Source organism: Nothobranchius furzeri, chromosome 14, assembly GCF_043380555.1.
Source record: "Nothobranchius furzeri strain GRZ-AD chromosome 14, NfurGRZ-RIMD1, whole genome shotgun sequence".
NCBI lineage: Eukaryota > Metazoa > Chordata > Actinopteri > Cyprinodontiformes > Nothobranchiidae > Nothobranchius > Nothobranchius furzeri.
The window spans coordinates 26,840,521-26,851,103 of record NC_091754.1 but is presented as its reverse complement, the minus strand read 5'-3'; positions in this window follow the sequence as shown (position 1 = coordinate 26,851,103).

Here is a 10,583-nt window from a genome sequence, read left to right as displayed (position 1 = left end):
GTGATTTGCACGGAGGATATCAGTCAAGAGATCTGACTTGATAATAGTTTTGTTAAAAAATTGTAAAAGCCTTGAGAAGAAAATGCTTGAGATTTTTTAATATTCTAAACTCAAAATAATTATAACTTTAATGTCTTTTGAAGTGAAGTTAAGATACTCACCTTGTTTGGAGATCTGAAAGATCATAAAAACATTTCTGGCATTTCATTTTGTACCAAAAATTTACAGCAAAGTAAACAAGTTTGGTTTTAAATGCAGTCCAATTCAGTCCCCTGAGAATTAATCTAGGGGGTATTTTTAATGTGAGCAGCGATGGAAACTGTTGGGAGGAAGCAACCATGATGACATGAAAGAGATCAGCCATTAAGGATTTATCTATGAGGAGAAGAGGTCAGTGTTCTTGAATGTTTTGTGTTATCTGGGTCATGGCTGGTCCAAATGAAGGAAACATGACTTCTTTGGTTTTTTGAAGAGAATTTGCTTCTCACTCCAAGAGTTTTGTGAATTCTAACTGGAATGTCTGAAGTTTGTAACTGCAGTGAGCTGTTGTTGATTAGCAATCTGAAGTTACACAAAAATCACCCTCCTCCCATCCCTTCATGCTCTGATGAGTTGGACTGGTCCACTTTGGGGATGTTTTGATCAGATTCAGGAATGTGAAGCCAAACCTGTCTGGGGCATTAGGATCAGAGTTGTGTGTAGGTGTTAGGGAGGTTTTGGTTTGTTCTTCTACCCTCTCTAAAGTTATCTAAAGTCACATTTACACTTGAGTGAGCTCGTTCTGGCCCAGGATCATCATCACTGGCCGTGTATTGTCCGTGTGTTATCCGTGCAAAGCCAACCACGCTTTTGGCCCTGCTTCCCTGATCTTCACTTCATGCTGAGCCGACCATTCACTTCAATCTATGGACTGATTGGTCGGCTGAAGTTATGTCACTCCTAATGCCTACTTATAAGTGGGAGCCTCCCATTGACGCGGGTAGAATCATCCAGCGGCGGCTTCCCACATGTGTGATTCATTACCTTCATGGAGGGGGCCATCGGCTGGCACACCACTGCCAACCACTGAACATTCTCCCTCTCCTGAAATTAACTTTTTACTTTCTTTAACATAGAATGTACAGTGACACGTTACAATAAATGTCCCTTTATTACTGTTACTTAGTGCAATATTAAGCATTAATTACCTATTCAATAAAGTATTAACATCTGCTTAGCCGTGTGTATTATTAAGCAGACAAGAGTTTTCCTCTCCACTGTCACTACATGCCTGCTTAGTAAGGGGATTGCTGTAATATCGCTGACATAAGTTAGTAAATTTATTTGCTTACATAGGAAACTTTTACCTAACTTGCATAATGAACTGAAGTGGTTGCACTAATAAGGAGGTTCAGTTGGAATGTAAAGTGTGATTTGGTGCTGTATAAATAAACTGAATTGATTTAGCGATGTGGGGTAAACATTTTCTCTGATTGCAGCTCGAACGAGGCAGGAGCACAAGGACTGACTGCTGTGAGCGCTCTTGGATTGGAGGGGAGCTCATGGCAGTACCTCTGCTCAGTGAGAAGAGTAGCAAGCTGTGTGCTTCCTTTCAGAGTCTCCCGAAGCAATACTGGTCATGTTTTCTAACTTGCGGCGCTTAGGAAGGACACGCTGAGCTTCTCTGTGCCACTTTTGGGGAACTTGTCTATGTCCTCGCCCATGTCTGCATCCCTTAGAAGGCTGTTTAAACAAAACCTAGCTTCAAGGGGGTGGGCTGTCCCCACCTGGCCCAGACTGACAAGGGTGTCCTCAAGGGGTGGCCAGGGGTGGCCATGGCCACCCCTAGAAAATTTTCTGGAGGTGCCCCTGCAGAACGAGCTAACCAAAGTGTAAAAATGCCATATGTACATTATACTCCTCAAAATAGTGTCCCTTGTCTTTGATACAGATGGACCACTTAGTCTTGCTCTAAAGAGGAGACTTTCTGCTATTCCCACATTGTTTTGTTTCTCAATAAAGACATTCCTCACTGCACTGGCCAGCATAAATAACAGCACTAAGCTTCTGATTGGGTGTTTTGTCCTTTGGATGAACCCGTTTCCGTGAGAGGGAGTTGATAGATTAAAAATCCACCAGGATTTTAGGTTTGGAGAAAATTATTATACCATATATGGCAATGATTTTGTGCCTGCTGCCCTTGTTATTTGCTGTTGTCAAATATTTTTCAGGTTTCTTTATTGATTTAACAAAGGCTTTTCAGTTTTGGTATTTGCAGGTTTGGAGTGCTTTCGTCGTGTGCTTCTGTTCCTTTTCTGTTTCTTCTGTCTCAGTGGGGATCTTCTCCGCCTGACGGTGTAAAGGCCTGATTACCAACAGAATTCTGATGGCATGTAGCAGCAATTACTTTTCTAAAGAAATTAGAAGCTTAGCATTCAATAAAGTTAATTCAACCCAAACCTCATGAGTTTGTATATATAAACTTAATTATCTATGCCAACTATCTCAAATACTGAAATAAAATTGTCCTAAAACTGCTTAAATCTTGAGCTAAAGGTGAAAACAAGAAGAAACACTGTCACAGTTGTACTTGGAGCTATACGGAAGCCATCCCGAGAACCTAAAAAGGTTGCATGCGCTTCAAAAGATTGAATCTAAAGATAATAACTTGAGTTTTTCTTCTTTTATTTATTCAGTCCATTAAAGATCAAAGAAAATATCATTTGAGGAAGTTTCAAGTTTTATGTTGAACAAACTCCACATGAAATACAATTCTGTGTGTGAAAATGTGCATACATAACCCCAATTAACCAGAAAAAGGAAAGACATTTACTTTAAACTTTGCAAACAAAGTTTCTTCCCATTATTGCTGCACCGCTGGTCGATTCACTAAACCAACCATACTGTGTGCAACCGTCCATGGCTGCTTGTTCAAAACTATGTGAACTCTGAGGCATCACTGCAATGTTCACACAATTAATCTTCAGATATTTAACCTTGAATTATTTGTCTTCACTTTGCTAAGTGAGCTTCAATTGTAAGATTGAAAGGAAGGAATGGGCCACAGTCAAATAACATATTTACTGATGAAAGACCTAAATCAGTCTCCTCGGGCCCCTCCTGTCGAGATGTCATTGTAAGCTCCGCTCATCCAAACAAAGGAGTTCAGGGTCTTTAATAATTACAACAAACTGTAGTTTTAAAGTACGTCACATTTCAACTTTATTAATCTTATCCTTGATTCTTTTGTACCACAAACTGCTTTCCAATTATGCCTCAATCTTTTATACCTTTTCAAGTTTATACATTGGCCTTGCTTAACTAAAAAAATTCTTTTGCACATAATTCTGCCTCTTCTACACAATTTATTTGTACCAGCGAACCGTTCTTCCTCTTTTCAGGGTGTTTCTTTCTATACATGTTTGCTTTTGCCAAGGCCAAAGCCTTCACTAAATGCCTGCTAAAGTTGTTGAACTTCCTGCTTAGAGGCAGCAGTCTTTCGTGGATCTACTTGAAAAGAAATATGATGTATACAGATCAGGCTCAACGAAAAGACCACCAGAAGACCTGTTGTGTCCAAGGGACAAAGGACATGCCTTAATGTAGATTGGTATCTCCTTTGTGTTTGCTAAGTTTCTTTTTATTCACAGATTATGGGTGTTTCTCAATGTCAAGGAACCTCGCCTTGATGCCTTGTTCTCACCCCAGTTGACTAGGAGATACGTCATCAGGAACCACCAGTGTTCGAATGTTCATGTTCTCTGTTCTCCGTTTGTTAGCCATTTAGCTAGCTGAGCAAGGATATGTGGGAGGTGTCTTGTAGCCTAGCGTTGGTCAAAAATTTCCCATTATACAGAGCGGTATTTTCAAAAGGATGGTGGATCAGAAGCCGGCAGCTACTTCTGGGACAAATTTTGTCTTCTTGTAGGTTGAGCTGAGCTGCATCAGTCCAAGTTGCTCTGAGTATAGCTCCTGGAAAAACCCCTTTTAGGTACCGCTAACCGTTAGTCACTAGCCTCTAAACCTCTTGAGCAGCTCAAGTTCTTTTCTAGTCATTTCCTGTTTCCAGTTTTCATCTCACCATACCTCATCTCTCCAGTCATAAATCCTCTGGACTTCACCTCTAACCCACGTCTCCTCCAGCCTGCCGGACTGTCTCGCTCTCCACTGCTCACCTTGATCTTCTCTCGAGCCTGACCGCCACCTCTGACCAGCCCTTTCCTTCTGAACCTGTAACCCCTACCAGAACTGGAAGCCCTCTTCCTCTTTTTCCATCATCCTCACTAAACCCTCTCCAGCCACGGACTCTTCTCTGTGTTGCAGAGCCCCGCTCAAGACCGAGCCCATACATCGCCGACTCACTGCTTACAGTGCTCTCTAATTTCCCGTTTTGATTATAATATAAATTTTATTTAAACCTTACCGTGTCTGTGACTGATTCTGCATGTGAGGAAACTACCACAAGCATGGTGTATGGTTTTGATGCTGCTTTGCTTGCATAATCTACAGGTGCCGGCCATAAAATTGGAATATCTTGACAGTTTTTTTTTTTCAGTAATTCCAATCAAAAAGTGCAACTTGTATTTTAGATTATTTCATTACACAGATGGATATATTTCAAATGTTTATTTAATTTTGATGAGTTTAACTGAAAACTAATGAAAATCACCAATTCAGTATGTTAGAATATTGTGAAAAGGTTCAATATTGAAGACCCCTGATGCCACACTAATCAGCTAATTAACTCAAAACACCTGCTAAAGCCTTTAAACGGTCTCTCAGTCTAGTTCTAGGCTACACAATCATGGGGGAGACTGCTGACTCGACAGTTGTCTAAAAGACGACCATTGACACCTTACACAAGGAGGGCAAGACTTAAAAGGTCATTGCTGAAGAGGCTTGCTGTTCACAGAGTTCTGTGTCCAAGCACATTAATAGAGAGATTCACAAAGAGTGGACTGCAGCTGGAGTCTGCTTCAAGAACCACCATGCACAGAAGAATGCAAGACCTGGTTTCAGCTGTTGCACTCCTTGTGTCAAGCCACTCTTGAACAAGAGACAGCATCAGAAATGTCTCACCTGGGCTAAAGACAAAAAGGACTGGACTGCTGCTGAGTGTTGCAAAGTTATGTCCTCTGATGAAAGTAAATGTTGCATTTCCTTTGGAAATCAAAGTCCCAGAGTCTGGACGAAGAGAGGAGAGGCACAGAATCCACGTTGCTTGAGGTCCAGTGTAAAGTTTCCACAGTCAGTGATGGTTTGGGGTGCCATGTCATCTGCTGGTGTTGGTCCATTGTGTCTTGTGAGGTCCAAGGTCAACGCAGCCATCTACCAGGACGTTTTAGAGCACTTCATGTTTCCTGCTGCTGACCAACTTCATGGAAATGCAGATGTAATTTTCCAGCAGGACTTGGCAGCTGCACACAGTGCCAAAGCTACTAGTATCTGGTTTAAGGACCATGGTATCCCTGTTTTTAACTGGCCAGCAAACTTACCTGACCTTGACCCCATAAAAATCCCCATGACGTTTCTATGGGGTATTGTGAAGAGGATTACCCAACATACCAGACTTAACAATTCAGAAGAGCTGAAGACCACGATCAGTGCAACAAGGGCTCTCATAACACCTGAGCAGTGCCACAGACTGATGACAGACTAATTAAGGGGCAGCAGTAGCTCAGGAGGTTGAGTGGGTTGTCCACTAATTGGAAGGTTGCATTTTTGCCCCATCAGGCTCCCGACAGAGAACCCTGCTGTTGTGTCCTTGGGCAAGACACTTAACCCTCCTTTCCTGCTGGTGGTGTTTGGAGGGACTGATGGCGCCTGTCCTCGGAAGCCTCGCCTTTGTCAGTGCACGCCAGGTCAGCTGTGGCTACGGTGTAGCTTATCAGTGTGTGAATGTGTGTGTGAATGGATGAATTATATTCTTTATTGCAAAATGTGTTGGAGTCCTCTGACTCTAAAAGGTGCTATACATATATATATATATATATATATATATATTTATATATATTATCATTTACTGACTCCATGCCATGCCACATTGTTGCAGTAATCCAGGCCAAAGGAGTGCTGTACATGTTCATACTTTTCAGTTGGCCAACATTTCAAAAATAATTTCTTTTGTTTTGGTTTTAATTGATATTATAATTTTCTGATAAACCAAATTTGGGATTTTCATTAGTTATCAGTTATAAAGAAATACACATTTAAAATATATCAGTCTGTGTGTAGCTAATGAATGTAATATACAAGTTCCACTTTTGAATGGAACTACTGAAGAAAATCAACTTTTTCATGATATTCTAATTTTTTGATCAGCACCTGTACTCTGATTCATAGGTTTTTTTGCCAACAATTGGGTTCAACCGGTTCCTCCTTCATCTCTAACATCTTTAAAAATGTAAAGGTCACAAAACAACCTGAACAACCGATCTGTGTTCAAAAACAGATCTGTTGGTTGCTAAAGAGCAACAGCCAAGCCCTCTATACTTATCATACTCAATTTATCGGTTATAGTTAACACCATCAATTAGGTATATTTTTGTCCACACTTACACTCACACTTTTGGTTTGAACCGTACTTTACTGGTCCTGCTTTTGCTGTGCACCACCTTGCTATAGGGGTTCCCCAAGGCTCAGTATTGGGGCTTCTTTTCTTTGTCATATACACCACCTCAATGAGCCAGATAATCCAATCAGGATTGAGATGGCTTCTTCTACCATTTCTATGCCGATGATACCCAGCTCCATTTGTCATCCCCACCTAACAACCACAATATGAACTTTGGACTGTCTTTCAGGCACATTAAGATGGATGAAAGTCCTCCACCTCTAACTCATCTCCTGTCCTGACTAGGGTTGGGCATCAAGCATCGATTGGAACCGGTTCCAACTGTTAGTTTTTCCCAGAATCGTTCAAAGTTTTTTATTTCGATTCCTAGTTTCAATTTCTAGAATGCCGACAGAAGAGGAGTCCGCTGCCGATCTCCGTGAAAAATAAACGTGATCTGCAAATTGTGATCAACGCTTTTCAGAGCTGATCACACCAGCTGTCTGTGTGCAGCACCGTCCCCCCTCCCCCTACGGCCGTGCAGCGGCCAAATATAAACAAAAGTGTCTGCTGAACCTTTACTCTGTAATGTAAACTTTAACTCCTGCAGCGTAGAGGAAACTTGCTAAAATACGTCAACACAGTGGATTTAATAGAAGCTTTAAAGAACAAACTCTGGACGGTGTGAGGTGAGTTTATCTCACTGCGGAAATAGAAACACAAACGGAGCGTCAGCAGTCAGACGCAGCCAGCTACATTTAAGTTTCACTTTCTGTTGTGACTGAATGACTCCTGCAGCATGGAGGTGTAGTTCTCAGTCATTCTGGACATGATCATCCTGAGAGTTTTAGATGAAAACAGCTGGACATTTCTGGATATGTTGGAGACATTTAGCCTCTCATCCCAGAGGCTTCTTCCAGACTTTGGTCGTCGTCGCCGTCGTCTTCCTCCGCTTATTCGGGTCCGGGTCGCGGGGGCAGCATCTCGAATAGAGAGCTCCAGACCTTCCTCTCCTCGGCCACCTCCACCAGCTCCTCCGGCATGACCCCAAGGCGTTCCCAGACCAGATTGGAGATGTAACCTCTCCAAGGTGTCCTGGGTCGACCCGGGGGCCTCCTGCTGGCAGGACATGCCCGAAACACCTCCCCGGGGAGGCGTCCAGGAGGCATCCTGACCAGATGCCCAAACCACCTCAACTGGCTCCTTTCAATCCGGAGGAGCAGCGGTTCTACTCCGAGTCCCTCCCGAATGTCCGAGCTCCTCACCCTATCTCTAAGGCTAAGCCCAGCCTCCCCACAGAGGAAACTCATTTTGGCCGCTTGTATCCGCGATCTCGTTCTTTCGGTCATTACCCAAAGCTCATGACCATAGGTGAGGATTGGGACGTAGATCGACCGGTAAATTGAGAGCCTGGCTTTCTGGCTCAGCTCCCTCTTCCCCACGACAGATCGGGTCAGCGTCCGCATCACTGCAGATGCTGAACCAATCCGCCTGTCGATCTCCCGATCCCTCCTACCCTCACTCGTGAACAAGACCCCGAGATACTTAAACTCCTCCACTTGAGGTAGGACCTCTCCTCCGACCCGGAGTTGGCAAGCCACCCTTTTCCGGTCGTGGATGAAGGTAATTGTATAAATGGAGTTGGGAAAAGGTTTTGGAGACAAGGTGAGGAAATCAGGGTAGAACTGCTGCTCCAACATCTAAAGGAGTTTTTTCTGGCATCACTATAGGATGCCTTCTGGTCGCCTTCTCCAGGAGATTTCCCTTAAGGAGGAACCAAAAACTTCCTGTAGAGAAGGAAGGGGTGTGGAATGTCTGAGTTCCCATCCAGAATCTGTTATCTAACCTGGATGGATGGATGGATGGATGGATGGATGGATGGATGGATGGATGGATGGATGGATGGATGGATGGATGGATGGATGGATGGAGGGATGGAGGGATGGATGGAGGGATGGATGCAGGGACGGACGGATGGAATTTGATAGGCTACACCCTTTTTATATCTTTTTTATACTTTAACCACATTAATATTGTTTGGAACCTAATTTTAATTCATTCTAGACTTAAGTCATTATAAAGTTTGAACCCAGAATCGTGCCATCACATGTCAAAACAAACCAGTGTGTCAGCGACTAGATTAACTCAGAATGCTCTGTGTATGTTCAGATGACGATGTAACAAATAAAATCACACGATTGCACATTTACAATAATAAAAAGATTTGAAAATCCTCATCATGAGGAAAAAGCCAACACATGAATCTTTTATTTTGTCATGAGCAACATCTGGATGAAATCAGCCATTCATATGCGTGCTGTATGCAGTGATATATTGTCAAACATGAACACATTATGTTTCCCAGCTCCTTGAGAGCATAGATCCCACAGCTCCGCTGTCTCTCAAGGTTCCTCTCTGTCTGCTCAGGCTGAACCAAGGTCACCTGTGCCGCTCCAGGCTCCCTGCAACCTTGAGCGGCTAACTGACCGGGAAATGTGTGTTCTCCCGTTCCGCCTCCAACGTGCCTTTGTGTCAATCTCAAGAAACACAGCAGGGCTGTCATTAACTGTTCCAGCACGTTGTCTTTGGGACATTAGGACACTCCAATAGATTTTGTCTGAAAACAAAGGACATTCGCTCAAGGCCGCCGATGGAAAACAAAAGCAATGCTTGAATTTACAAGTTGTTGTAGCCTGAAATGCATCCGTTTTTTATGAAAGGCTGGAAATATTTGCCTGAGTGTCTGTGTTGAACCTTGTAAAGCCTCTGAAAGATCAGAATCCTTAAGATTTTTGTTCTTTTTACATCATAGTCACACATATCCTGTAGATAAACGTGTGACTCCTCTAATTAACAAGGCTACCTAGTAACAGCCTTTTAAATCAAAGCAAGTCATGGAGAGTGCAACAGGAATTAAAGCCACTATAGCGAGAGTGGATCTGGGTCCTTGGTTTTAATATAAAGTCTCCCAGCCTTGCCTCTGGTGTCCTCCGTGTTAAAAGCTCTTTTTGACAAGGAAATTACTTTATGAACCTTTGGAAAACACTCCAGTGTTTCAGCCTCCCTTTTAGCTTCACTGCTAGGTGATAAGAGAGACCGTGTTTTGTTTTTCATGTCACTTCAGGTTGCTTTTGGTGTTGTCTGCTCTTTTGTCACATCTCCTGCACCACTTGACCCTTTACGTTGAGAAAAAAGCCACTAATCAAAGAGATATTTGTCACGTTATTCAGAAAAAATGACGTATTTGTGAGCACAATTAGAAAAGAGGGTCAATAATTTACGTAACTTGCCAAATTTAGAAGTTTTGTGCATCAGTGCTGTGATGAGGGGAAGGAAACTGCTGCATGCAGCGTTACCTTCAGCCCTTTTAAACAATTCTGGTAAACAGCCTTTGCTGCAACAACAGGTCTGCTTTTCATTTGCCCAAGGTCTGTGGAAATCAGTTTATGTGAATGTGCTCTCACTGCCAGGGCTTGGCATTGGGTGAGTTGTGTTTATATGTAAGCATTTCTGTTTAGATCTGTAAGGACTCGCTTCTTTTTACCATTTACCTGGAATATTCAATCCGGAGAGCCGCAGAAATACCAAACATGTGGCTCTGTAGCCTTGAGACTTCACAGGGCTCCGACTGTGCAGCACTCAGCTCGGTAAACACAGTTTCCTCCTGTGGCTCTTTGTTTGGACAGGAAACAAGGAAGCAGATCAAACAGCGGCTCAGAAGGCCACGGCCAGACCGAGCTGGAACAGAGTCGCAGGTCTTTCAAAACTCTTTGAAAAAGAGGAGGGAGGGGGATAAATGTCACTTTAATGTGCAAATGCACCGGCTTGCAGCCCTGCTGAGTGTCCCATTTGTACAATCTGAGCAACATTTCCCCCTGATACATCATACAGCTTACAAGCAAACGTTGTAGCATTTGGTGTCCGACTGGCTGCCTGCTGCAGATTTACAGCCTGGTGACATGACGATCTGTGAGTACGCCGAGTGCAGAAGATAAGAAGCACTCACCAGATGGATGGATGGTGGCTGACCGAGGAGGAGGAGGGATAAAAG